The following is a 27,546-nucleotide window of genomic DNA, read 5'->3' on the forward strand; positions in this document are numbered from 1 at the left end:
TAAAAACAACTGAATGAATAGACACTATGGTTCAAAGGAAATGTACTTGGAATGAATTAGTAAGTTGATCTGTTTTACACTAGGCTTTTGGTTTTATCATTCTTCTTATATAAAATAACAATGTTAATTCATTCTCTAACATTTCTAGTTTTGGTATTATATTTTTTTACATTAAAACTCAATCTGTCTGTGCCATTTGTTTGTTCTGTGTTTATTTATTTTAAATTACGTCAGCAAAATCTGTTGCACTTTTTCACCGTGATGAAAGGAGAGAAAATCATAACAAGTCCACTTCAGTTTACTGAGCCCTTGGGATTATTACATAAAATAAGATAGACCTGCACACTGTGGGATTTAACACTTAATTAGGAATGTCTGCTGTGTTATACATTTCTTGTTGAAGTAAAATAATTATTATGCAATTTTAACTCCAGTACTCCTTGGTTTGTACAGTTTAAAAGAACCATGGATGTGATAGAACAACAACGAGGATCAAACAGAGGCAGCTGGAACATGCTGAGATTGTTCTCCTATGGACTATAATAGTCAGGGAGTCTAAAAACAGTACGGTATAATATTGTTCATCTCTCATATTGTTCTAGGCAAAAAAAAGTTTTCTAACTAGATGTTATTAAGCTTTAACTCACATTACAATAAGTACAATGAGAAGTTAACACTCCACCCTTACACAATTCAGAAGGCCGTATACGCAAAAGGAACCATTTTGAGATCATTTTAAAGAATCAAAAATAAACAAGGCAGAGGCAAAGACGCCACAGGCTACATTAGAGAAGTATTAATGAATTCTTCAAATTCTGAAGAAGCTTTGTACTATGCTTCATGAGAAAAAAATGTTTTCTACTTTAAATAGTGTAATGCTTCACCTTCCCATTCAGTTTTAAAGGGTGGATTAGGATTCTTTCAGTTAAGTAAGATAAGTTAAAATGCAAGGAATGTAACATAGGAGATCACACGAGATTTATCATTGCATAATCTTATCCCATCTTGTGTTACTGCAAGTGATGCTATAAGGGGATTAAAAGTAATTGTGAGTCCAACACCTTCTTAACAAATAAGAAAATATTTTCTACCATAATAGTCTAAGTGTGGGACAGTTTTGGTGTGTGATGACATTCTTCTTAGATCAATATGCAATGATGACACAGACAAGCAAAGGTATGATGCAAAATATGGTGCTGTCTTCAATTAGTGAGTAAATAAATAATTGTTCCGGTGGAGGTTAAAATCCCAGTAAATAAGATCACTGGTAGGTTAAAATCAAGAATAAAATTATAGTCAGGATCTGTTCTTTAAACAAATAAAATCACAAGCTTCAGTACTCCTTTCACAACCATGGTCACCCACAGGGTCTACTCAGCTGGCAAAGGCACACCCCAACAAGTGCGGTCAACCTTTTTTCAGCTCATGTTGCTACCACCACCCCTCTGTGTCTGGGGGGACCCCATAAGCCCTGCTGTCTTCTCCCACAGCTGTTTTTGAGTGTCTGTGGGACCTCTCGGAGCACTCGGCTACTCCTGCTCTACTCCATTGCTCCCCTGTTGCTCTGCACAGGTCATCTTCTCCGACTGTTAGGCCTCCACTCCATTACACCAGCTCTCATTTGATCCAGACATTATCTCTGTCTTTGTCTTGGTTTTGCCATTATCTCTCTCTGTTGATTGTTTTTCTTCCCCCGCTCTTCTCTCCCAGACTCCTTTTATACCTTGTGGGTGCAGGTGCTCTGCCTGGTGACCCACGGAATGCCAATGAATAACAGTTGAGTCGCTCAGGCCTGCATGTAATAAACATTCAGCTCAATAATGAATAGCAAACTGGATTATGTAGACCAGGTGATGCTTTTTTGTGTGGTTTTCCTTCATTCATTGTTTTTGTTTATTGGCCAACTACAAATAGACCTTCTCATTTCTTATGGACAGCAAAGCAACTGAACTTATTTTCATCTGTCATACCCCACCTGTCACAAAGTGTAGGAGGTTGAATATTCAAATATGACCCTTTCAGTGTTGTATGCAACTGTTATTTTAATAAATGGACACTACATATATGCATGTTGTAAATTGCAGGCAATGCTGCAGCAGTTATTAATACTGAAGTACATTTTGATTTTCAGATTTATTGCCAGTATAGGCCTTATCTAGAATTTAACTATTTTATCATTTACCTTCTACTTGTATTACCTTGTAAATTTAGATATTTAATGTTTTATGTTGTTTTGTTTTTTGTGCTTTTTGGAAAGTAAAATGCTTTGTCAATGAGATTGCTACAAAAGATGTTAAAAAGGGTCTTATTCATCATAATGCATTTCCCATATCTAGTAAGATTATTTTGCTGAAAGGTGAAAAAATATTGTTTTTTTGTTTTTTAGAAGAGGTGCCAGAATCCACTCATGTACACCCCTACTCATGAATCAGGTTAGGTCAGGTTGGGGAGCATGCACCCACCAAATGACGAAACACCTCAGGATCCTGGTTGGCAACCCCCAGGCAGACATGCAGTCCAGTACCACCCTCCAGAAATGACCATCTATCTGCTGCAGCTAGGTGTTACTTGGCCATCCGCTTGGCCTGGTACAGCCACTCGGATTCTCAACAATTAGCCAGATCACCCTCTGGGGAATCGTGCCACATGGCTGTAGTGCCATAACTGATGCTCCCTCACAATGCAGGTAATTTGCCTCATTTGGGACCCCGTGAGCAACCGTTCATTCAACACAAAGTCAAACCAGTGGTACCCAAGGATTCTCTAAAGAGACACATTACCAAAGGAATGCCCAATTAAAAATCAATTCATTTTATGTCTGTGGGATATAAGAAGTACAGGCAGAGGAAAACCCTAACAGAAATGGAATAAGCATGTACTGTAAACTCCACAGACAACAACTGGCCAGGGATATAAACTGGTCTCCTGCAGTTGTGCGGCTCCAATATAAAAAGTATTTTCTTTTTGATGATGTCATGCATGACACATTTTTGAAATTGTATTCATCTGACCATCTGTGAGCTTCACCAATAGAATTAATCATAGGTTGAGTTGAGCTCTATGTTTTGATTACTCCCAGGACTAATTACAATGTATTTGATGTACCAGCTCTACCAGCACTGGGAAATAACAGATCAAATTTCAGCAACATCTAAAAAATGGAATATCCGTCATCAAACTAGATCAGTACACACATATGAGGAGAAACTTTTTGATGAAAAAGTAATAGCTATGTGTTTGATACACAGGGACAGCTAGTAAAGCTACAAGATAACTCACCAGAAAATAAGCTTACAAAACAAACTTTAAGTTTAAGCAACACATTTCTTTCAATACTGAAGCAACATGACAGAGGGCTGGAGCAAACTGGCATTACTAATCTTTAAAGAAGCAGTCATGGTAACAGTAGGGGATTAAGTCATCAGCATGAAGATAGTCCAGAATGTCCATATAGGTAATCTGTGAGACCTTGAAAACACAGAGCATGGGGCACATGTAGAAAGGGAATTCAAACAGTAGTTGAGCACGGGAACATTTGTTTCTCCCAAAAAAAAAACAAACTAGTGTTTATTCCTTGTTTTGTTTTAGCAGCACATTTATTTATTGGTGGTGTTAGTATTTGGTCACTTCTTTTGTTTTTGGTTTGCCCTTAGACTCTCCCATCCATGCAACATTCACCACCCAGAAGTCACATGATGAGAGGGGCAGAGAAGGATTAAAGGGACAGTTATGCTGGAGCTCTTTTTGTTTTATGACTCTCTGTGTCCCGCCATTGTAAAAGTCTATCATGAAGCTATTTAATGTATTTTGTTATTTTTAAGATTCTGGTCTTTAAAAAATTTTTGGATATGCTTTTGATCATCTATCTGTCTTCCTGGATATCATTGCATGTTCCTAGCTAGTTCATGTCTTTATGGCCACTTGAAGCATGCCTGGGTTTTCAGACTTTATTAAATAACACCTTTTATATTGTTTTTACTTTTCTGTCAGCTCATCCTGATCTGCACACCAGCCTTGTTTTGCTCTGCCAACCACTCTTTTAGGGTAATGTGCCTCCCTTTAGCACCGTGGATTCGACTGCTATGCTGGAGGAGATAAAGCCAAGAGGGTGCATTGCTTGTGTGGGCACAATATACCAGTAAACATCTAACAGATAGCTTGTGGCTATCTGATTCTGTGCATCAGTATGATAATCATAAAGAAGATATTCTTTTCTTTTTTTTGTGGCTGCTCTTTGGACCCAAAATGTAGCTCAAAACCTGCCATTAGCTTGAACTGTAATCAATGGTGTATCATTTCAAGGGACAAATTAATTGTAGTTATGATATGAGAGATACAGGGCCTTCTGAGTTTAACAGGACCTGGTGCAAATTTCATCCATCCATCCATTTTCTAACCCGCTGAATCCTAACACAGGGTCACAGGGGTCTGCTGGAGCCAATCCCAGCCAACACAGGGCACAAGGCAGAAACCAATCCCGGGCAGGGTGCCAACCCACTGCAGTGGTGCAAATTTATTCCAATCATATTTTGTACAGAAAATTACAATATTTCCTCACTCACTCAAGCAAACTTTATGTGAACTTTAAACTATTTTAAGATAGCTTTTGTTGGATACTGTTGCTGTAAGACCCCTGTGACCCTGTAGTTAGGATATAGCGGACAGACTGTTGCTGGACTTCAGCTTTCCCAGAATTAGAGAGGTACCTGACCATCTGGTTAATAAGCCCACGGTGCAGTATGGCTTTATTTAATACTCTTTTTACAGCTTCCTTCGTGTCCATCCAGGTGTGAGCTTATGACTCACACGAACCTCTAAAGTAAAAACTGATAATTAATAAGTCAAGGCTTAAGTTCTTACTGGGTTTCATGGCCTGAAACCTGTGACAGGTTTTAGGTGGGAAGCAATCCCAAGCTATAAATATAATTCTAATTCTTTTGGAAGGCTAGGCTCTAAATGTATAGTCTTAGCTTAGAAATATCTTTGCAAATAAGAAAAGACAATTAAGTCAAGGTAATTCTTTTGATAAACAAATAGCAGGTGGTGCAACTCTTAGCACTACAGTTTCACAGCTGCAGCAGACTGGGTTTGAGTCCTGCTGTTGAAATTGAACACCCAGTCGGTTGTGAATATTCCATGTTTTCTGTGCAGTGAATTGTTTGATTGGTGAATCTCAATCGGCCATGTAAGAGTGAGTATGGGTGTGTGCCTCATTATGCCAATATGAATGCCTGGCACGCTATCCAGGGTTAGTTTCTGATGTTGTCAAGATGGCCTCTAAATAACATAATAAGTGTTCAGTAACTTTATGGAAGGAGACCTTCTGCTCCAGTTCTGTTTACTGATTTACATTTGAATCACACTTTTTAGAGAACGTCTTCTTCATAATCAATTATTTTCTGTACTCCTTCCTCCATAATGCTATTTCTTTAAAAACAGTTTTTGTTTGTTGATCATTTGAAATGTACATGTGCTATATTTGTTACCATTTTTATTTAACCTAGCTAAACTGCACAGTACAGTAATGCTAACTTTATGGTGGTCATCATTCTAGCCTCATCCAATCAAAGTTGTAAAGTAGCCCTCGATCGCTGCATCACTATTTTTCTCAATATGTGAAGCAAGCCGATTTTTTTTTGTGACTGCTTTTGCTATCTTTTCTTGTACAGCTATAACACTACACTCGTTTGCTAGAGAATACAAAAGATAACTATAGGGGATTTACATGCTGTATCTTTCTGTTTGCTGTTGACGTTATTCTATTTTAGCCACTTAATTGATTACAAAAGAAACTTCTTGTATTTACATGCCTCTCATGCATCACGCTGCAGGATAACATCACTTTACAGAAGGGTTACTTCCAGATTTAGTTTGCTTTGGCACAGGACAGGCTTATAAGTAGGCTCCTTTGAGTTTGTTTAATTGTGTGAAAACCTAATAAGATTAGCATTTAGCTTGATCAGAGGCAGTTAACCTGCCTCAACAGCAACCTCGCAACATCTTGATCCCATCCGGTCATCAAAAGGAAGGCAAGTGAAACAGGTGAAACAAGTTTTTGAATCATTGCTTCTTTTCTTTAAGTTAATAAAGGGGGTAAAGGCATGCTGGTAAACTGAAGTTTAGACAAACACACAAAAAAAACCAAGCATCTGCGTGCTTTCAGAGTAACAGAAAAATAGAACTTCAGCTCAATGGATTGTAAACTGGTTACTTCACGTATAATTTCCCCTCCTGCAATTGCTTTGTTTTAGCTTGCCCTGGTTTTTATGGTTATCCTCTTTTAGTAATTGCAGGGCGGGATGGAAGTTTTCATTCAGGCTAGTGATGGACTAATCTGCTTAACCTGTAATGAATCTTAATTTTTCCAGCGTGCATTTTTATTTTTTCAAAGAAACTTGTGGTATTCTTTTGTGTTTGGCTTAAGTAAAGAAACTATCTTAAAATAAAAATGGTTGGCATATATTTTACTTTACTTTATTTGTTTGTGGGGTGTAGCTTTTTAATTTTTTTTTTTTTTTGGAAGCAGCTAATGAAAAAAAATATTTAATGATACAACTTTAAAATTTAAAAATGTAAAAAAGACTTTATATATTGTGGTGTTAGTATACTAGAAACTATAAAATTGTCATACTGTCAGGACTTATTTCAGTAGTTTTTTGGAGGACATTTCAAATTTTCCTTCAGTGCACGCTCATAGTTATTTTTTAAGCAATTATTTCTAGCTATTAAAATTATTTAAAAATATCTGTTTTTTGCAGTACAGGGTTATAAGGAAACACAAACCATGGACCAGGAAAAACCCAACCTGGGAAGGACTCCAGTCTGTCATTAAAAACACTCACAATCAGTCACATCATTTCAGTGCAGAGCTGTCAATTAATATAATCTGTAGAAAGAACTTTATGTACACAAAAATTATTGCTCAAACACAGAGAGATTAAACAAATTTCAGACAGTCAGTAGCCAGACTTGGAAGGAAAACCAGTTACTGGACCTTTGAAGCACTAGCCAGTATGCTACCATGACATCTGCTGAAATACAACTGCAGTGCCCTTGAAAAGTATTCACCCCCTTGAAATTATGTGCATTTTATTGCTATACTAGCTGAGCTACACATTTAAGATAGGTTGAAATGTAAGTAATCAATGTACATCTCAGCAGTGTAATGTCTATTGGAATGTTTTTTTGTAATGTATCTAGTAATAAAATGTATTAAATTTATCACAAATAAACACATAATAAAACTACAAACTTTTTGATGCATCACCTCTTGGAGTGACAAATGTGTTGGGATTTGTAAAAGCAGTGTTAACGTCTGTGATGTGCCACCTGTTGAAATGAGTTTTGCAACACATTTTGTTACTACAACTACAACTGTCCTGTCCTGTTGGAAAGACAGACACATAGAAACTGGACGTTCACATTAATACACAAAGACACAGTCCTTATCCTTTTATTAAGGTGGATAACTTTGAACCACAGTGGATATACTTTGTATTTTTTGATGTTGATCAAAAAAAGACTATTAAATATCAATGAAAACACAGATCTCCTCAAGAGTGATCTAAATTAATTACAAATATAAAGCAAAAGTAAGTATTCATGCCCTTCAGGTCAGTATTTAGTAGTTGCACCTTTGGCACCCATGACAGCCTTGAGCCTGTGTGGGCAGGTTTCTGTCAGCTTTGCACATCTGGACACTGCAATTTTCTCCATTCAACTCTGCAAAACTGTTTAAGCTCTGTCTGGTTGTATAGGGATTTTGAGTAAACAGTATTTTTAAAGTCCAGCCACAAATTCTCAGCTGGATTGAGATCTGGCATCTGCCTCAGCCACACCAGCACATGGACATTGAGATTCCTGTGTAGCTTTGGCTTAATGCTTGGGGTTGTTGTCTTACTGGAAAAGAAATCACCTCCCAAGGTGCAGGTTTCTTGGATACTGCATCATGTTCTCTTCCTGGATTTTTCCTGTATTTTATTGCAATTTTACCTTCACAAGCTTTAAAGGGCCTGCTGCAGAGAAGCATCTAAACAGCATGATGCTTCAGCCACCAGGCTTCAAGGTGAGGATGGTGTGTTTGGATTATACCAAACATGATTTACAAAAAGCTCAATGTTGGTCTCATCTGACAATAGAACCTTCAGAGTCTCTCAAGTGTGCCCTCTGCCATATGTTAGCCAAGATGTCATGTTAGTTTTTTTAAAACAGTGGCTTTGTCTTTTCCACTCTAAAGTAAAGTTGCAACTGGTGGAGCACCCTGACAACAGTTGCTGTAGGCACAGTCTCTCCAGTCTAAGCCAGTGTAGCTTGTAACTCCTTCAGAATTGCCAAAGGTTTCTTGATGGCGTCCCTCTCTAGTCTTCTTCTTGGATGATCACCCACTTTTTGTGATCATCCTGCTTTAGGCAGATTTACAGCTGTGCCATACTCTTTCCATTTGTAATGATTGATTTAACAGGACTCCAAGAAATATTCTGTTATTTGGATATTTTCTTGTGTTTTACCACTAACTTGTGCTTTTCAATCACCTGTTTATGGACTTGCTTGGAGTGATCTTTTTATCTTCATTGAATAGGTTAGGCAATGAAACTGACTCACCACAAGTTGGGCCTTCTACATGTGGGTGCATTTATACTACAATCAACTGAACCCTCTTAACTACTGTATAGACTGGTGAATTCCATATAACTAATTATGAGATTTCTAAAACCAATTGGCAGCACCAGTGATGATACAGAGGGGTCATATTATGTGTTTTTGTTTTCTATTTGCCCTTAACTTAGAGATTTGTTTTCACTTTGATATTAAAGAGTCTTTTTCAGTTGATCAGCATTAAAAAATCCAGTGTGATTCAATTTTCTATAACAATAAAATGTGAAAACATCCAAGGAGGTGGTGAATACGTTTTTTGGTGTTGTATTTTCAGGCAGGTTGATGTGGAAGTTGAACTATAGCCTTGTGCTTTTTAATCCAATGCCCTGGTCAACAGGCCATACTAGGAGCTCATGACAACATATCTCTGGCAAAATAATTTTTTGTTGATGATTGGAAATGCATGTAATGAAAGATAAATGCAGTCAAAATGACAATTAATGAGTCTATTTACAGACCTTAAAACACTGGTGGGTATAAAATGGCATTCTAGCAAATTACTTTTATTTTGTTAAATGTGAAATTTCTGTGTATAACACATGTAGACAATTACAATAGACTGACACTTTGAATGACTAAAACACAAAAACAACAAAGAAGAGGAAACCGTGCAGACAGCAGTGGTTTGATTTAATTTATGATTTAGTTACAACAGTGATCAGTACAAATATTCTTCTTAAAAAAAGTGGATCACCATAAGCCATTCAGTTTTTCAACAGACATATCATAAGCAGATGAGCAATTCAAGCATCAAGTCATCTTTGCAGGAAACATTACTCAAGACTGACGACTTACATAAAACCAAAATCAAAGAGCTTATCTAAACATCTGACAATGTGTCTGTTATGCTTTGCACATTCTATTTGTATTACAAGGACAGTCAATTAGAGGAGATTCGTGAGTCATTCTAGCAGGTACACTGCAGCTAAAATCTGCAGCTTGAGCTTGGAGCAGCTATGGCAAGCAAGTAATATTCTTGATAATGTAACATTTTTTCTTTAATTTTAAAAAAAATATCCTATACATCTGAGAGGTTTTTTTTTTGAACAAGAAAATTCTTCCCTGTCATTAAAACAGACCTCCCTGGAGGCTTTCAAACCCAGTAGAAATCAGTACTGTAGAATACATTTCAAGATAATATTAATTTGTAAGATGGGACTTTTTAATTTATTTTATTGACTTTTTATACAAATTACTATTGTCTTCATATGTCTAATACTGGAGTACTGTTTATTTGTACTGACTTGCCCATGAGTCAGCATTGGGGATTCACCCAGCAACCTTGTAGTTTACAATCTAACACCTTAAGCTACACATCATATTACACCAAATACCAGATATTTACTAGAGTGAACAGTACAGCAAAGCAAATGAATAAAGCAAAGCAAAGCAAAAGGTTGATCACCCTAATGCATTGCTTTAAGAACGAGCAATTTAGAACCCATCAAACATACACTGAATTTGTCATCTACAACCAGTTTTGCTGGTGTCAAACTATTGAACAGTAGTTAGGCAAAGGTTTCACATATATCATGCCATTAAAGAAGAGGCAAATTAATAACTGTTCATGATTAAATTTTACTGCAAAATGTAGAGCACAGTGAACATTCATTCCTGCTTTTATTCAGGTCTCTTGTATTGCTTAATTGTGTTGTCAGCATGCAGTGGTTTTTAAGATTGTAGGGAGCTCATTTTTTTCAACTGATGCTTAATCAAAGATAAAAAATTTCATATGTTTATGGAGATATATAACTTGTCAAAATGAATACCACATCAGATTCTGATATATGTGAAAAATTTAGCTCACAGAAACATTTTAGTAAATAAATATTTTAGTATTGTAGTAATAACTGACTCTTGTTTCACAGTTTCAAGGACTTCAGTTCAATTCTCAGCTCAATTACTGTCTGGATGATGTGTGTACACCCTCCTCAAGATTTTTTTAGATACTTTAATTTCTTAAAACTTCTCGAAGCTGTGTATGAATAAGTAAGAGTGTGTGGGTGAGTGCAACCTGTGATGGCCTGGCATCCCACCCAGCAATAATTCTTGTCATTAACCTGATGCTGTCAGGACTGTCAATCTATGAATGGAAGAAGCAGATTCTGAAAGATGATAGATGAATATCTGTCGTATCTAAATTCTTGGTACAAAACGACAGAGAAATGGAATCATCATTCTTTCATCTACATAAACTGATAAACGATCTTAAAAAAGTGACTATTACACAACCGACGATGCCCTTGTGTTATTGTAATTCCTAATTAGAAAATATTGCGTATTTGTATATGTTTAGTAGACTTTTTTTGTTGATGGCTGATACTAATATTTTCCATAAACTGAGAGTGTTAAAAATGTATTTTAATTCATTTATTGCCGAAATTTAAACTGTGAAGTTATGGTAAAGATAAAAGGTTGAGGAAAAACATTTGTTCAGTAGGGCTATGGGTATTCATTTTATTTTACTCACATTATTTGTCTTTTATTTCTTTTTGGAAAGTTATTGCAATTTGACTCTATCCAGGTTGTAATCTTCAATGATCCTTAAGTGACTGAATTTAGTAAAATTTGAAAAAGTGGGAGCTTAAACTTTTAGTTTACATTTAATTAAAGGGTGACTGATTAGTGAATGGATGAAGAAAATGAGTCCACAGTCTACTCCCCAAACCTGTACGACTACCTTCTTTGCCGTTTGGTTTTACAATGTGAAAAGGCTGCTGTCGCCATGTTTCTCTGCATGTGTTTATCCAAGAGCAGTCCAAGGTTTTATTTTGCCAGCATAGAGGTGTATTATTTCTTAACAAGAGAGATGATGCAACCTTACAACCTGTGTTTCATAATGAAAGGACAGCTACTTTAAGATAATTTCCGTAAAAGTGCATGTATATTTGGTCCCCTATTTAAATGTTTTTCTATGATTCTTTGGCCTCTACAACACCAAAAAAGACGTGTAAAAATATATTATGGCATTCACATATCATTCCCAAAATTATTCATTTTAACTTATAATTGTGAAACAGGCACCAACCATGTTGTTGTTTTGACTGAAACAGTGATTAGTGAAAGCAGTGAAAGAACAACCAGGAAGGGGAAATTATTAAAAGAAAGAGAGAGAAAAAGTATAATCACAGGACTGGCAGGGGTCAAAAGCTTGAAATGACTGTTGTCAAAACAACAAAGCAATTTTCAGTTCTAAGTGTAATATCCTTTCCCTAACTACTCATACAAACAAAACTTGAAGGAAAAAAGTTTGCATTTTTGATTCAAGCTGTGCTGCCATCATAAGCAGGGCAGTGGCGTAGCTCGAGTTCGTGCCCGCTTGGGGCGGGGCGGGGCTTCAATTTGCCACCCTCCAACATATCTGAATATGTTAAACTATTTAAATAGAAAATTAAAATGACGTATAGAGAAAAATTAAGATACATTTTGCATAGATTTATTCATATATAAAGAAACAGCAATATTTTATTATATACATTTATAAGCATCAACTAGACAAGAATATAGTATAGACGCACTGATAATCCGTGTTGTAATTATTAGTTTAATATAATCACGCTACGAAAACCACAACCAAAGTAGGGTACAAGTGATAAGTGGGGATGTTTTGCGCAGAGCAAGAACACATTCGGATTAATAACGAAATTATAAATAGTAAATTAGTTGTTTATCTTCCTAGAAATTATTATTGGTGTAATGTTTATGTTTATTTTTTCCATTACCTCATACATTTCAACTGCTGTGTCTGATGCAGAAGGACAGTCTGAACATTATTTTTCAAGCATTTGTGGTTAAAAAATTAGAGAATTTGACTTTTTTCATACATGAGTGATATTTTTCCGAACCCTGCTGCTTACACACAAATTGTACTAAGCTTTGAGGCCAATAATGCCGCCCCCAAAAATGTGCCGCCCGCAGCGGACCGCCCTCTCCGCCCCACAGCTACGCCACTGAAGCAGGGATCACACTAAAAATCAAATCAAAAACTAGCATCAAGTGTCATCGCTGAAAACTAAATGGCAGGTGTCACCCAAACATTTCACAAAAAGGCAACAACCACAGATAAATCCATCCAAGATGGTACTATGATGTAGTCACTATAATAACAATAAACTTACTCAAAAATGTCATACAAAAGTGATAGAAGCCTTGGCACCAATTTTTCTTCAGTAGCTTACAGGAGAACTGGCAAATAATAAAAACAAAAAGAAACTATAATAGCACTTTAGTTTAGTTTTGCAAAATGCATCTATTATTAATTTCATCTTATGTAACAAGACTTTAACAAAGGCTTATTTTGGTTTTCATAACACTTACAGTATAAAACAACAGTAGACCGATTATTCATCTCTGTGCTGTGTGGTATATTGACATGATGGTGGAATTACCTGTTAATAAGATGGATTCACGGGTCTTACGCTGAAAACGTAACATTAACAGAGATGTGTCTCAGTTAAGCTACTTTAGACCACTTCGAAGTGAAGTTTTGTTAGTAGGTTTCCTTGCAGAGATGAATAAACACTTTACTGGTGCTTTGTAAGTTTTATGAAGACCCAAAAAAGTGTTTTGGTAATGTCTATAAGAATAAATGAGTAATACGCGCATTTTTGTGTTTGTGAGTTCATCCATTGGAAAAGATACACTACTGAAGTCATAGAATTTGAAAAATTTAAGTGTTTCTTTTAAATGTGCTATAAAATATTAAATTAAAAATATATATATTTATATAATAGATATAGCTATAGATATACAAAAATTTTTTAATTCAGTTTACACCACACAAACCAAGGATTGGAAAGTTAATTTTGCTAAAGAAACCACATTAACATCCTATTAGAATATCCTTGGAAAAACACTAAATGATTTCTTGGTGGCATAATTTGAGATCACAAGGCACACAGAGCAACTAACCTTATGTATTCATTGCTGCAGTACGGATACTTTCATACTACTTTAGTATCTTTTTGACAGGAATCTGTAATCACTAGAAAGACATATACAGTACATGACCTTTAAAGAAAGAAAAATTTTAAATATATTTGGAGAATAAACTATGTTCTTTAATTTCCTGAAATCCTTTTTTATCGCCTTTAAAAACAAAAGTAACAACAACATTTATTTATATAGCACATTTTCATACAAAACAATGTAGCTCAAAGTGCTTTACAAAATGAAGAATAGAAAAATAGAAGACACAATAAAAAATAAACATAAGTCAACATTAATTAACATAGAATAAGTAAGGTCCGATGGCGAGGGTGGACAGAAAAAAAAAAAACTCCAAGGGCTGGAGAAAAAAAATAAAATCTGTAGGGATTCCAGACCACGAGACCGCCCAGTCCCCTCTGGGCAATCTACCTAACATAAGTCAAACAGTCCTCTTTGTATTTAGGGTTTTCATGGAAGGACCTGATGATGATGGTCACGTAGACTTCTGGCTTTCAGTCTGTCAATGTTGGTGCATCATGATGCTTTGAGTAGGTGGTGGTGGCACAGGCCGCCACCACAAAGAAACCGGAAAAAGAAACAGAAGAGAGAGTAGGGGTCAGTACGGATTTTAGAGCCACTATGAATAGTTATTGTGATGAATTGAACATACAGAGTATCAGTATTAAATTAAAGTGAGGTTATGAGAAGGCCATGTTAAAGTAATGTGTTTTCAGCAGTGTTTTAAAGTGCTCTACTGTATTTGTCTGGCGAATTCCTATTGGCAGGCTATTCCAGATTTTAGGTGCATAACAGCAGAAGGCCGCCTCACCACTTCTTTTAAGTTTAGCTTTTGGAATTATAAGGAGACACTCATTTGAAGATCTAAGGTTACGATTTGGAATATAACGTGTCAGGCATTTCGATATATAAAATGGAGCGAGATTATTTAAGGCTTTATAAACCATAAGCAGAATTTTAAAGTCAATCCTGAATGACACAGGCAACCAGTGTAGTGACATCAAAACTGGAGAAATGTGTTCGGATTTTCTTTTCCTAGTTAGGATTCTAGCAGCTGCATTCTGCACTCGTTGCAAGTGATTTATGTCTTTTTTGGGTAGTCCTGAGAGGAGTGCGTTACAGTAATCTAGTCTACTGAAAACAAAAGCGTGAATTAATTTCTCAGCATCTTTCAGTGATATAAGAGGTCTAACTTTTGCTATGTTTCTTAAGTGAAAAAATGCTGTCCTAGTGGTCTGATGAATATGCAATTTAAAATTCAGATTGCAGTCAACAGTTACCCCTAAGTTTTTTACTTCCGTCTTAACTTTTAATCCTAATGCATCAAGTTTATTTCTGATAACCTCATTGAATCCATTATTGCCAATTACTAAAATTTCAGTTTTCTCTTTATTTAGTTTGAGAAAATTACTATTCATCCATTCAGAAATACCAGTAAGACATTGTGTTAGTGTATCGAAAGAGTCGGAGTCATCAGGTGCTATTGATAAGTACAGCTGTGTGTCATCAGCATAGCTGTGGTAACTCACGTTGTGCCCTGAGATAATCTGATCTAACGGAAGCATGTAGATTGAGAAAAGCAGCGGACCCAGGATAGAGCCTTGTGGAACACCATATAGAATATTATGTGAAAGTAAGTAGTTTATTTTACAATAGTGGTTTCTTAATTGCAGTACTGTAGCTTAAAATCTCCTTTCAGAGGCACTTTGTGGTCTGTCTCATTTTTATCAAAGTTTTGACTTAAATTTAAAATGTTTGCTAACATACCTAGAATTAGAATCTATGTAGAGTTTTCAGTTACTCCATTACTTACTCCTCCTCTCGAAAACCGTGGGGTGTTTTTTTTGTGGGTATTTTTGAACTGAATATTCGTAAAGCACAAATGCAAAATTGTTTGTTGCTCTGTTCAAATTATTGAAACGGCAGAGAAATCAGAAATGTTGTGGCGTCTAAGTGTTTTATTTGAGAGCTTGTGTATCAGTAACAGTGCACTCAATTTATATATAAAAAAAAACTTTTATTGTGTTATTGAATGGAGCATTGTACTCGTATAATAAGGCAAACATCTGTGGACTTGCTGTTGCAAGGTTGAAATTAATTCAGATGTCTTTATTTTTTTCTATTGTGCATCTTGTAATCCTGTTAACTGTACCTAATGACAATGAATTATTCATGTTTTGTCAAAAATATTAGCCTTGTATGAAGGTTGTTTGGTTGTTTCATACTGGTACTTATTTAAAAAATGCTGTGCATAAAATGCACTCACATCACTGCATTTATAATGGTGTAGCAAGGCCAACATTTTTTGGTTTTTAGTAAAACAGAAGGAAAACCAAGCTGGTTTGTAATCCTAAATAAAGCAAACTACTTGTCTATTTGTTTGCACACCCTAAAAGGTCAATATAAATCATGCCATCAGTTAATCTATTTTGGGTTTTTCTTACAACTATTTTACCACTTGTGCTTTTATGTTTGCACTACTGTGGTGCACTTGCTAGAATTTCTGCCTCACTGGTCCATGAGTCTGGGTTTGAATTCTGCCCCTGCAGTCACTGTATGAAATGTGCACTTTTTTTTAAACTTTATATATTTCAAAAATATTAATAGGTAATTCTAATTGGGCCTGGCTGAGAGAGCGTGCCCTGTGATCGACTAGCACCCCATTGATACATGGTTTCTGTATTCTGACACAAAAGTGCTTAATTAGGCTGTGGCTTCTGTGAAGCTAAATTTGGAATTAGTGGGTTTATAAAGTATATGCATGTATGCTTTAAACCATTTGAACTTTAACATTTGCAGATGACAATGTAATTTAAAATAGTGTTGGATTTTGCTGTGCCAATTCAGTTTTATTCATTTGATCAGGGAATCGTGGTTGTTTACTTCTATAGACTGCACAAAAAGGCAAGCCAGTAAATGTATCATGGATTCAGTTTAAATGTTTTCCCATCGACACTTATGTAAATGAGTTAAAAATTGATAAAACCAGTAGGTATAATATTCACACAAATTACACTACTAAAAAGTATTTGAACATTTTTATAATATTCTGGAAATCTGTCTTCTGTGTCAAATTTTTAGATGTATTTTTGGACAATAGTGGGTAGTCTTGACTTGTCCGTAAACCCAAATAAGGACCAAAAAAGACAAAAAGTATGAAAAATGTTGATTCATAATATAAAGTATAAACGAAAGGGATAACACAAGGAATGAATACAGTACAAAATGTGTAAATGAAAAAAAATACCTTGTAGCCAATTGGCCTTTCTTTACAGAATTTGTCCCTAACTAACATGTGGTGTCCATTTAGCACTTATCCAGTAATTTACTTCATCAAGATTCCACTAAACAACTTTCCCCATTGTCTTTCCCCACCTCTGGTCTCTGATCTTTCATCAGCTGCTCTTGCAACTCTAAGCTCAACATATTTATGACTGAAAAACAGCAGTCTAACTACATTAGGGAATGACATTTGGGTTGATCCCCTGGACTACTTCTGGAGTCAGAACACCGTGGTGATCCTCCTATAACTCCTGCAGTTCACTCTGAAGCATGAAGCCTATTTTATACTTAATGGCTCAGACAACCCCACCAAGGCCTGTTTACCCTAATACAGTATGTAGTAAGGAACCATACTGCTGCCTGCCTGCTGTCAGATATGAGACTCCTGCTTTATTTACTAATGTCTCCTTCTGTCCTACATTATCTTATCATCCCTAGAAAATATACTTCTGGAGATCCTTTCTTTATCTGAAGACCCAACATGTCTTAGAAGTCGTGTTTATTTTATTTTGGCATGGCCACACACTTTTCCATTGCCAGTGAGCATCCTAACAGCACATCTTCTGTCTTGGATAGTGCATAATACATCATTATACCGGTCAGAACAATTCATATGTTATTCTTAAAAAGAGCTGAAGTGAATTAAGGTCAACTGTTCAATTGCCTAAGCCCATCCATCCATTTTTATGAACACACTTTAACTTTAACAGGGTTATTCAGAGACTAAGTTCTATGTCAAAAGCAATGAGCAAATATCAGAAATGCATAACTTACTCACAAAAAAGTTGCTGATTAAACTGACTGCATGTCTTCTAACTATTGGAGCACATGAATGATTCACACATTAAGACACTCATACTTCACACCCCAATGAATTAAGCTGGAGACCAAGTAGCAGATGCAAGAAAAGCTGTTGAGAACAAATTGGCTTTTATCAAGCATTTGTGATGAGTTACGGTAAAGCTAGTGGCAATGAATTTTTTCAGTAAAAAAATGAAAAAAAAGATTTTTTTCAATAAAAAATAGTAAGTCACAACATCATGGCATATGTGCTAGTAAATTGGGAGTAATATGTTTAAGATTGGTGTATACAGTGTAAAGAATGAAAATCTGCTGACACTGTGCAGTGCAGATTGAAAGCTGGAAAACAAATAGCTCAGGCAAATGAATTTGTAAGTCTAGTCTTTGTGAAACACTCTAGAAAAAATGTCTGGGTAAGTTAAGATAGACTTCAACATATTGAAGTTGCCACATTTAATGCAATACTTTCAATGTTAAGTAATTGCAAGAAGTTGGCAATAAAATGTTTTTGCTTGCTGTACTGAAATTCTCATTAAAAGCATTATTCACTTTAATTTGAACATTATTAAAAAATGTATAAAACATATATTACCAATTATGTCAATGGAAATGTGCAAATTGATTTAAGTTGCTAATTTATGTTTGCTTTTTGTAGGTGTTCCTTTCCATTTAAGAAGTGAATGGATATTAGGAGATCCCACACAGTGATGTTTATATAACTGATTGCAGTGATTTCATGCCCTATGAGGTCAAGTTTTCCTCAAATCAGAGCGACACCTTATGTAAGACAGGTTCTTCTCATATTTCTCAGATGTTATTTTATCCATATTTATATATTTCAGTTTATAAGACAGGCGTCATTACACAAAAAATCCAAATAAGAAATTAGACACAAACAATGAAGTTTTACCAAATGCCATTCTTTTGTTTATATCCCACACAAAAATTGGACAACTTATGAGATGACTACTTTCTGTTAAGTAAACAATATGAGTTACATTGTTAAAATAAAACAAGCCAAGAATTCATTTGGCTCAAAAGTATCTCTGTATTTTAGACTGGTGTTGTATAATGTAATCTTATATGCTCTTTAAAGCACCAATTGGTGGTCTATACTGACATATACCTGTACAGTCGTTACATAAAATAAAGACTGGTGTAATAAATGTAAAATAGCTTATACTGTATTTTTGTTCAAAATAATAATGTGATTGTTTATCCATCCATTATGGAACCTACTTAATCCAATTAAAAATCTTTGTAATTGAAATATTATCCACAAAAATGTTTTAGACTGCATTTTTCAATTATTAATGTCCTATATCCAGGGCTTCTTTTTTAAAATGACTTATTGGTCCAGTAGATTTTAAGAGAAATCTCAGGCCTGCATTTCTCACAGTGCTCAAGCTGTTGGGGTTGAATCATTTGGCATCTGAAGCGTTTAGCCATTTATCACTAGAATTGTTACCAAAGTGCTGCTCTTGCATTTGTTTACAAGATGTTTCAGGTAGGATATACATTAGTGTTTTTATGGGAATTTCTGTTGGGAGTTATTCGAAATGACAGATACTGGTGAGCAATGAGGAAGTCATGCCTGGCGAGTTATAACTGACACATGTTTTAGCTCCTGTGCTGTTCACCACCTTAACACCTTTGTGCATGGTATCTGCGTGTATAGATATGAACTTGTCTCATTTTTATCATGGTACATGCAAATTTGTACTGGTAGCGTAAGTACAAGTTTTTATGTGTGTAATTACCCATTTACTTTAGAAAGGTGGGTAATTAAAATATGGCTAATCAACTTCAGAGTCTGCCATCTTTACCCAGGCAGCATTAGACAAAAGGTAGGAATCAAACCTGGAAATGATGTTTTCGATCACAGGTCACACTGACACAACTGAGTTGCCGGTTACTCAAACACGCCACCTGGAGGGGACCTTTATTTACATGGAGAGGGTGTGCATACTTGCCATGGGTGGTGCCCATGCTGGGTTTTGGACACAGTATTCTAGGGTTGAGAAACAATTGCAGCATTAGCCACTTCAACCACTCTTTATTACATATTGTTCTGTTCCTCTTTCAATCTTTTGTATATAAGACTGTGATCAAATGATATCTTACTAACCCACTGTGCTGGTATAGAAGAGAAGATGATGCAACACAGGTTCTGAGGTACAGGCTTGCTTTTGCTTTGTTGTCAGCTGGATCACAGGATTGTATCTGTTCTCTTTGGCATGAGGATAATCACTTAATTATGTATAAAAAGCTGTTAAATACTCTAATTTCTTCTTTTTTACCCAATTACTTTAATTGGCCATAATAGTGTTTTGTGAAATAAAATGTAAGCAGAACAGCCATGGTGCACTATCTTCTTTAATCATTTAGAACAACCCCTATAAACAAGCACCTTACCTCACAAGCAGCCACTATTGAGCAACCCGTTCGTTTTCTGAACCTACTTATTCTCACGCAGAGTTACAGGGCTTTTTTGTTTAAGTAGAAGGGAATTCTCAAGAATCCTACATATGAAGGCAGGCAGTGTACCATAGTGGCTAAGGACATTAAACAACAAAGTTGCTGATTTAAATTCCATCGCAATTCACTATGTGATTCTGAGAAGGTCACTTAAACCGTGCCTACTAAAAAATGTGTCAACTTTGATAAAGGCACCAGACAAATACACACTAATAAAATAATAAAGATTCATTTTCTGATATAAGAAAATAAAATCAATCACTTCAACCTGAACTATTTGTATTTAATCAGTGCTTAGCTTGACCACATAGGCATAGGCACCAAACTCCACATTAAATTGATTTGAAAACAATAAAATTGACTCACACAAGGATGTTGAATAAATGGGGTTCCTGGCATGGACAAATTTCTATAAAAGTGACTCATTTAAAGGGATTGAAATGACAGTGGGATCTCCTTAGGCAACACTAACAGCTGCAGCTGTTCATTAGAAATCGACTTCTGTCAAATGTTCTAAACAAGTAATAAGCCTGAAAGCAAAAGGACTGATTACAAATTTGTAATCTAAATACCCTCCACCCCATTTTCCAAACCCATTTATTACAGAATAACTTGTTGCCAGTGTCCATACCAGCGGCTCTTGTTTGGACTCATCACTGGATGATGGTATGCTAGTTTCTTCAAAGAGGTGGTCAAACATTTCAGAAAAAAAATATCGATATTTTCTATAAATGCAAATTTCACACTGTGTCATGATTTTGAGTGCAAAAATAGGTACACAAGGTAACTAAGCAATAAGATTATTTATAGACGTGAGTTTGACATAAATTTGAAGACTAGATGATTGCAATCAGAAGAGACTGAATATACATTATATACATGGTTTTCTTACTTCTGAGTTTTTGATATATGTAGTGTTCATAAAAAACATGCTCCAAACATTATTGCTCAGTAAACTAAATGAAATGTTATTATGTTTGCATGGAAAAAGCACAGGGAGGATGATTTTCTAATTCCATTCTTTACTTAATGTAACTGACAGCTATGTGTGCGGACCCGCCAATGAATCAATATGGTGCCTAGTTTGGAAAAGAAGCAGGGGAGTTACTTGTTCTATCTCTACATCTAATATTACTGGTTGTCATCATGTGGTACATGTGACAAACATCACAGTACACTGAATTATTTACAAGAAAAAAATATATCTAAAAATATAAATTTTACAGTAATTTTACGATAATTCACAAGATAAGAAGCATTGCTTTTATGTTTATAAAGGTATACATGACACGTACATTTAGCCTTACTAAGGTATGGATTAAAACTTCAATGTTTTCTCGTTTTCTCTTCATTTTCATGCAGACTTAATCATATTTTTCATTTAGTGTTGTGTTTCCTAGACTGTAACATTTACAAAGTTTCCATTGTTTCATGAATACCTTGCGTATCTACAACACAATACATATGATAGCAAGCTTTTGGAACAGAACCTATGCAGACTACTTTACACTAAGATTTCAGTGGTACTTTATTTAAAGAACAATGTTGCCCTTACAGCTATTTAATTTATTCAGTGCTCAACAAATATGAATATGACAAAGGTTAATGAAAGTGTTTCCTCAAAAGTAAAACATTTAACATTCCTTGTAAGTGAGGTTATGCCACCATAGCAGTGCAGAAAATAAAACTAACTTGCATTATTATTTATTCAGCAAATGCCTTTAACTTAGGAAACTTGCAAAAACAAACCATAATATATATGAGTAATGAGAAAGTAAAATATTAAACAGTAGTAGTAGTGAACAAAATATACAGTACAGTACGGCTGTGACTCCATAGTTAGTAGAGCTGTGGTTGTACAGATAACAATTAAAATTCCGCTACTATTAATCCCAAGTCCTGATAAGGCTAGAAAGTGTGGCAAAAACACTGCATGTTTTCATTGCAGAAGAAGTCATGCAATTTTGACAGTTATACATACTGTATGTGTTAAGAGCGAGCATTTAAAGTATTTATTCCAATAAGTACAAACATAGTTAACTAATAAGTATCTTTGTGAAATTTTTATTAAGTATAGATGGTTGGAGGGTGAAAGGCACATTAAAAATGAGTTGTTTGGACTTCTAATTAGAATCTAGGGTTCAGGGTTGCAAGAATACCTTGGGCAGAGTGAAGTCTAAAAGAATGCCCCTAGGACTTCCAGAATAGTCCTTGCCATAGGAATGTTGACAGCAACAAACCCAAAAATGATCCCTGGTTAGTACTTAAAACCTTCTTCCAGCCAGGTGAGATGGTAGTTGGGGGCAGGGAGAATACAAGTTGTCAACATCTTGATGAAGAAGGAATAAAAAAGTAGGAACAGGAGGTGAGCAAAATTAGACCTTTGTGTGGTGCTAAGGAGATAGTGGACCAGCCATCACTTTCAATAGACAGGGGACTTTCTTGTTTTGGAAGGCCCAGAGTGAAAGAAGAGTTTGTTATATTGTGTTTATTTTTGTTGTTTCCCCTCGACAACACATGAGTTGTTTATTTACAGTAAATCCACCTTTTCTATATACAATATGTTGGCTTACACAGAGTTTGTTCTTTTTCAGAGTTGATTTGTGTGCACTACCCTATTATTCACAAGCACCTAAAAAAAGCAAAAAAAAAAATAGGAAGCACAATCACACGTACATTTAAATGACCATAGTTTATATCCATAATGAAATTTCATTAGCTGTCACAAAACCCTTCCCAATATGCAGGAGTGGGTTATTTTTACACCAGAAAATGCTGAATGTATTTTTGACCTTAAACAAAATACTGGTACAAATCAGCAGAATAAGTTGAATGAATCTATTGGTAATATGCAATATTTTTTGTTTAGTCTGTATATCTATAGGTTTAAGTGGTGAAAACATCCATTTGTTTCTATCTGCATTTTTGGTGTCAGCTAGTTATACTATATTGTATGGTTACAAGTAGCCAAGACATAACTTGAAACAAAGGACAGAAAAAATAAACCCTCCAAAAGATGGTAGCTCATTAGCTGGCACATTCACATGTAAACTTACAATGGTATAAATCACTGTCACCAATTTGTATCTCTTTGGAGCATGGGAGAAAGCAGAGAAGTGTGCGGGGATCATAGGTTTATAGTGCGTTATCACGACAGAGAGCTTCCCTATATGCTACCACACCACCCAAGAGGGAGCATCCTTCCAATATGGGACTAGCATTAGTTTAATTTAGAGCTGTGGGACAGATGCAAAATAAAACTCCCATAAATTCTGAATCAGTAGTCAACACTGAGTTCATGATGTAAAACTTGCAAGGTATGGTGCATAGTTCTTTCATAACTCTGTTCATATCCACTAGCCACACATGAACTCTAGCTACTTCATAGTGTACAGCGAGGTTGTGGATTTACAGGTTTATCTGGAGGTTATGATAGGCGTGTTACTTAAAATAAATGTTACACGAATGGATAAGAACCATCTTAAAGACAAAGTAGTTGTGTCCAATTTTAAAAATGATATTTCTGATTGCACCATACAATGACAACAGTCCATGACCAGTGCTTATGAAAATCAAATAATTATTGAACAAAAGCAAAAAACAGCATTTTTTTTTTTGCTTTCGCCCATTCATTATAATCTATTATGATTTTCATTAAGAGACTTTTTTTGTTTTCTACTGTAAAAAAACATCACAATTGAAGACACAATGCACTGGGATTTGCAGGTGAGTCCAAAGGTCTTCATTTGCTACTGCTCCAGCAGGGATTAATCCCTTTCTTGTTGTTAGGGCCACTAGAGATATTATTCATACAACAAACCTATGGGATACCTGTAATCACTTCTTCCACAATCTTCACTGGCCATTATTGCAATCTTCTTATTGTAGTTTCACATCCATCTCTGGGTCTTTTCACTATCCTTTCTGCTCCAGCTCAAGACTTATATCATTGTGGGCTCCATCTGGACTTGCACTCACCTGAGTGTGTTCTTCCTTAAGAATGCATATACTGTATGAATTACTGTGGTGAAATGCACTCCCCCTACCTAATACTTTTCAGTGGTCACTGTAAAAAGAGTATAATACTGCATTTCCACTACAAACATGAAACCACATGGAACAAGAATCTTTTATTTCAGTAACTTTTTTCCCCACAATTTTGCGGCTTGCTTTGTTCCTACTTAATATGTGGAGCTCATGCAGACCTGGCAATGTCAAAGCTTGGTTTCAGTGGGCCACACACAAAGCCAAAGATCTCCTCACAGTTTGTATTAAGTGTCTTTTAAAACTTAAGAATTTTAAAAATATATTCAGCATAAAGAAAATGAGAGAAAATGTTAGAATGCAGACTGGGTATAGCATAAAACAGTGTTGAGAAAAATATAAAAACTACGATTATAACAATGTATTATAATATATTATAATAGAATTATAATTATAATAATATCTTGGACATTGTGCTTATCAAAAAGCTAGGAAATCTGAGGAGGAGTTTGCTGAATTAAACTAAATGTTGGTACTGATAAAAGGAAACACAGTAGTTTGAGTTAAACAAAGTGCATTAACTGTTTTTAATATATACAGTATGCAAGTAATATTTAATATTATAATTTATCTGTGTGTGTATATATATATATATATATATATATATATATATATATATATATATATATATATATATATATATATATATATATATATATATATATATATAGGTTCATTCCTCTCAGTACAATTTGTGTATTTATGTATTTGAACAATGTTAATTTCAATAGGCCTGAAAATTTAGGTGCAATTATGAAGCTTTGGTAGTTACTTTCAGAGTCTAGGAGGGCAGAAGATGAAGCTATGGAAACCTATAATATATGAGTCAATGGGGTTGCTACTGGGGTAGAAATTGGAGATGTTGTAGGAAATATCATAAAAAACAGATAAGGATTCATTATTACAATGTCTAACTTATATCCTTGCTCATAATCAAAGACACATATGGAACCAGCCTGGGTATGGGTGCAGTGATTCACTATATTAGTTGGAAAATGGCATAAGAAACTATGGAAATTTGAAATGAGAAAGATTTCTGTTTATCTAACATCAGTTCAGAAAGAAGTGTATGTACTTTGTGGTCAGTGCAATCTGTATTATCAGGAGGACTAAGACAATATAGAAAATAGACTTTACTGCAAGTATACTCTCCTTTTTCCGCATACCTTTAAGGCCTCCCTTCAGGCTTATCCACTTAATATTTCTCAAATCTTACTTTTTGAAACATAATGATATCCTCCTCTGTAGTTACGTCACTTCCATTTTACCAGCACCCAGAAGACCTTACACTCATAGGGAACCGCTTTCTGTTTACTCCTTGATTAGCTGATGCATGTGCTTGTGTCTTTCTTTTTGTAGACTACTTGTTAGGATATAGTGGGATGGATAATGGATGGATGGATGTTCCACTATGAAGTCTTTTTTTTAAAGGTTTTTCATGTAGGCCAGAGGACCCATCACACCAGGTGCTTTGTGGATTTTGTGGAATGCTATATGTAACATACAATAGCTCACTTATGTATTTGTGTAAAGATATGAACAAACATGAATATGAATGCTTTATTTCATACGTTTTTACAAATATTTGTTAAGGTTTAGTCCAGTAACTGAATAAGGAATTAGATAAAAAAAAATTCAGTTAACATACAAAGGAATTTACAGTGTTACCAATATTTATTTATGAATTTTTTTAAGGTGAGAAGGATGGTTGTTAATATGCACTTTTTCACTGTATTTCTGTTATGCTTATCATGTATTCATTTTAGTGACAGCTTTAACCAGGCATGATTATTTATTGGGCTATCAGCTACAAGTGTGTGGCATATATTTCTTTTATAATTTCTGGTGCTATATGTCCAGGTGTATTAATTGTATTGCCCTGCAATTGTTAATATTTTATAAGAGTAAGATTTTCATTATTTAGCATTCTCTTTTTGTTCGTTAAATATATTTCAGTGTAATTTGCACTGTGTGCTGGTATTAGAGCACCAGTTTGATTTATGAGTGCCTGATTCAAAGTTATCATCTTTAAGGATGCAAATACAGTGCAACTATTTGGCAACTAGGATTCATCTTCTTCACTAATCAGGGATTCAGTTTTATATGTTCTACTGGACAATATGGTTTAACAACTTTTAGAGTGTGTTTCTGACAGGATCTTTCTCACTCTTTTCAGTTACATTCAGAAGTTACATTGTCTGTGATCTCCAACTTCATCCTTAAGCAGCCTAATGTTATTGAGATATCTCCCCATCAGTTTTTAATGTATTAATAAATACTGTTTCAAAATCTGTGAATCTCTGTTGTAGGTCTTACAATGTTACATTGTATTGTGAAATACACAATGAAGTTTACATTTAGCATGAAAAGACAACATTGTATGTATTTTTCATACATAGCCATACATGCAAGAGAAGGAGATATATCACGTGTAAAAAAGCATGTGTATCATGTGCTTCATCATCCCCTAAACTACAGTATGGAAGATTATTCATGCCAAAATGAAATGCAATCCGCTGTGTTAACTGGATTGCAATGCAATGCATCTGCATGAGCTGCATTTAATTTTGGTACGGTAATAATTAAAAACATCAATCAAGTGACTTTTCACTACAGCACACAGTTTTTGCATCAGATTAAAATGCAGTCCAAAAGTGTATTGCATTTTAATTCATGTCCATAGATTGAGTGTCACAACTAAAAGCATAGCACACTTATTGCATTTCACTTAGCGGCTCCTCCGTGTATATATTGCATTTCGATTTAAGACCATGAGTTAATCTTGCTAAAATTGAATGTAATCAGATGACCAATCAGTGTCAAAAGGTGGGACAAGGGGTGTCAACAGTTGGAGTAAGAGGTGTTCCAATCACAAATGTGTGTTCACCTATCACTAAAGATGGGAAACAGGGAGTTGATAAGGCAGGGGATCCACCTTCTCATTGAACAGTTGGAGGCTGGTGATGTAAATGATGATTTTATTCTGTTCTGTGTCAATTGATTGCTGGAAAGGGCTGGTGTAACAGGAGGTATATTTCCAGCTGCTGCAGTAACATCTTTAGAATGCATTCAAAGCTATTGTCCTGAAAATCTGCAGCATACGATTATGTACATTATCAACCGGTGCGTTCGTGCACCAATATTCCCCTAAATATGCATTTTAAATACCTGCAGATGAGTATGAAAGTACCAGCTATTGCTAAATGTTTTGAAAAAATTGGTCAGGACTATCAGAAGAAGAATGGAGCAATATCATATAAGCCAAGCATAACACATTATTTAGACAATTTAACATAACAGTAAACTTTTTCAGCAAGATTTAAAACATACTTCTCTCCA

Source organism: Polypterus senegalus, chromosome 3, assembly GCF_016835505.1.
Source record: "Polypterus senegalus isolate Bchr_013 chromosome 3, ASM1683550v1, whole genome shotgun sequence".
Classification (NCBI taxonomy): domain Eukaryota; kingdom Metazoa; phylum Chordata; class Cladistia; order Polypteriformes; family Polypteridae; genus Polypterus; species Polypterus senegalus.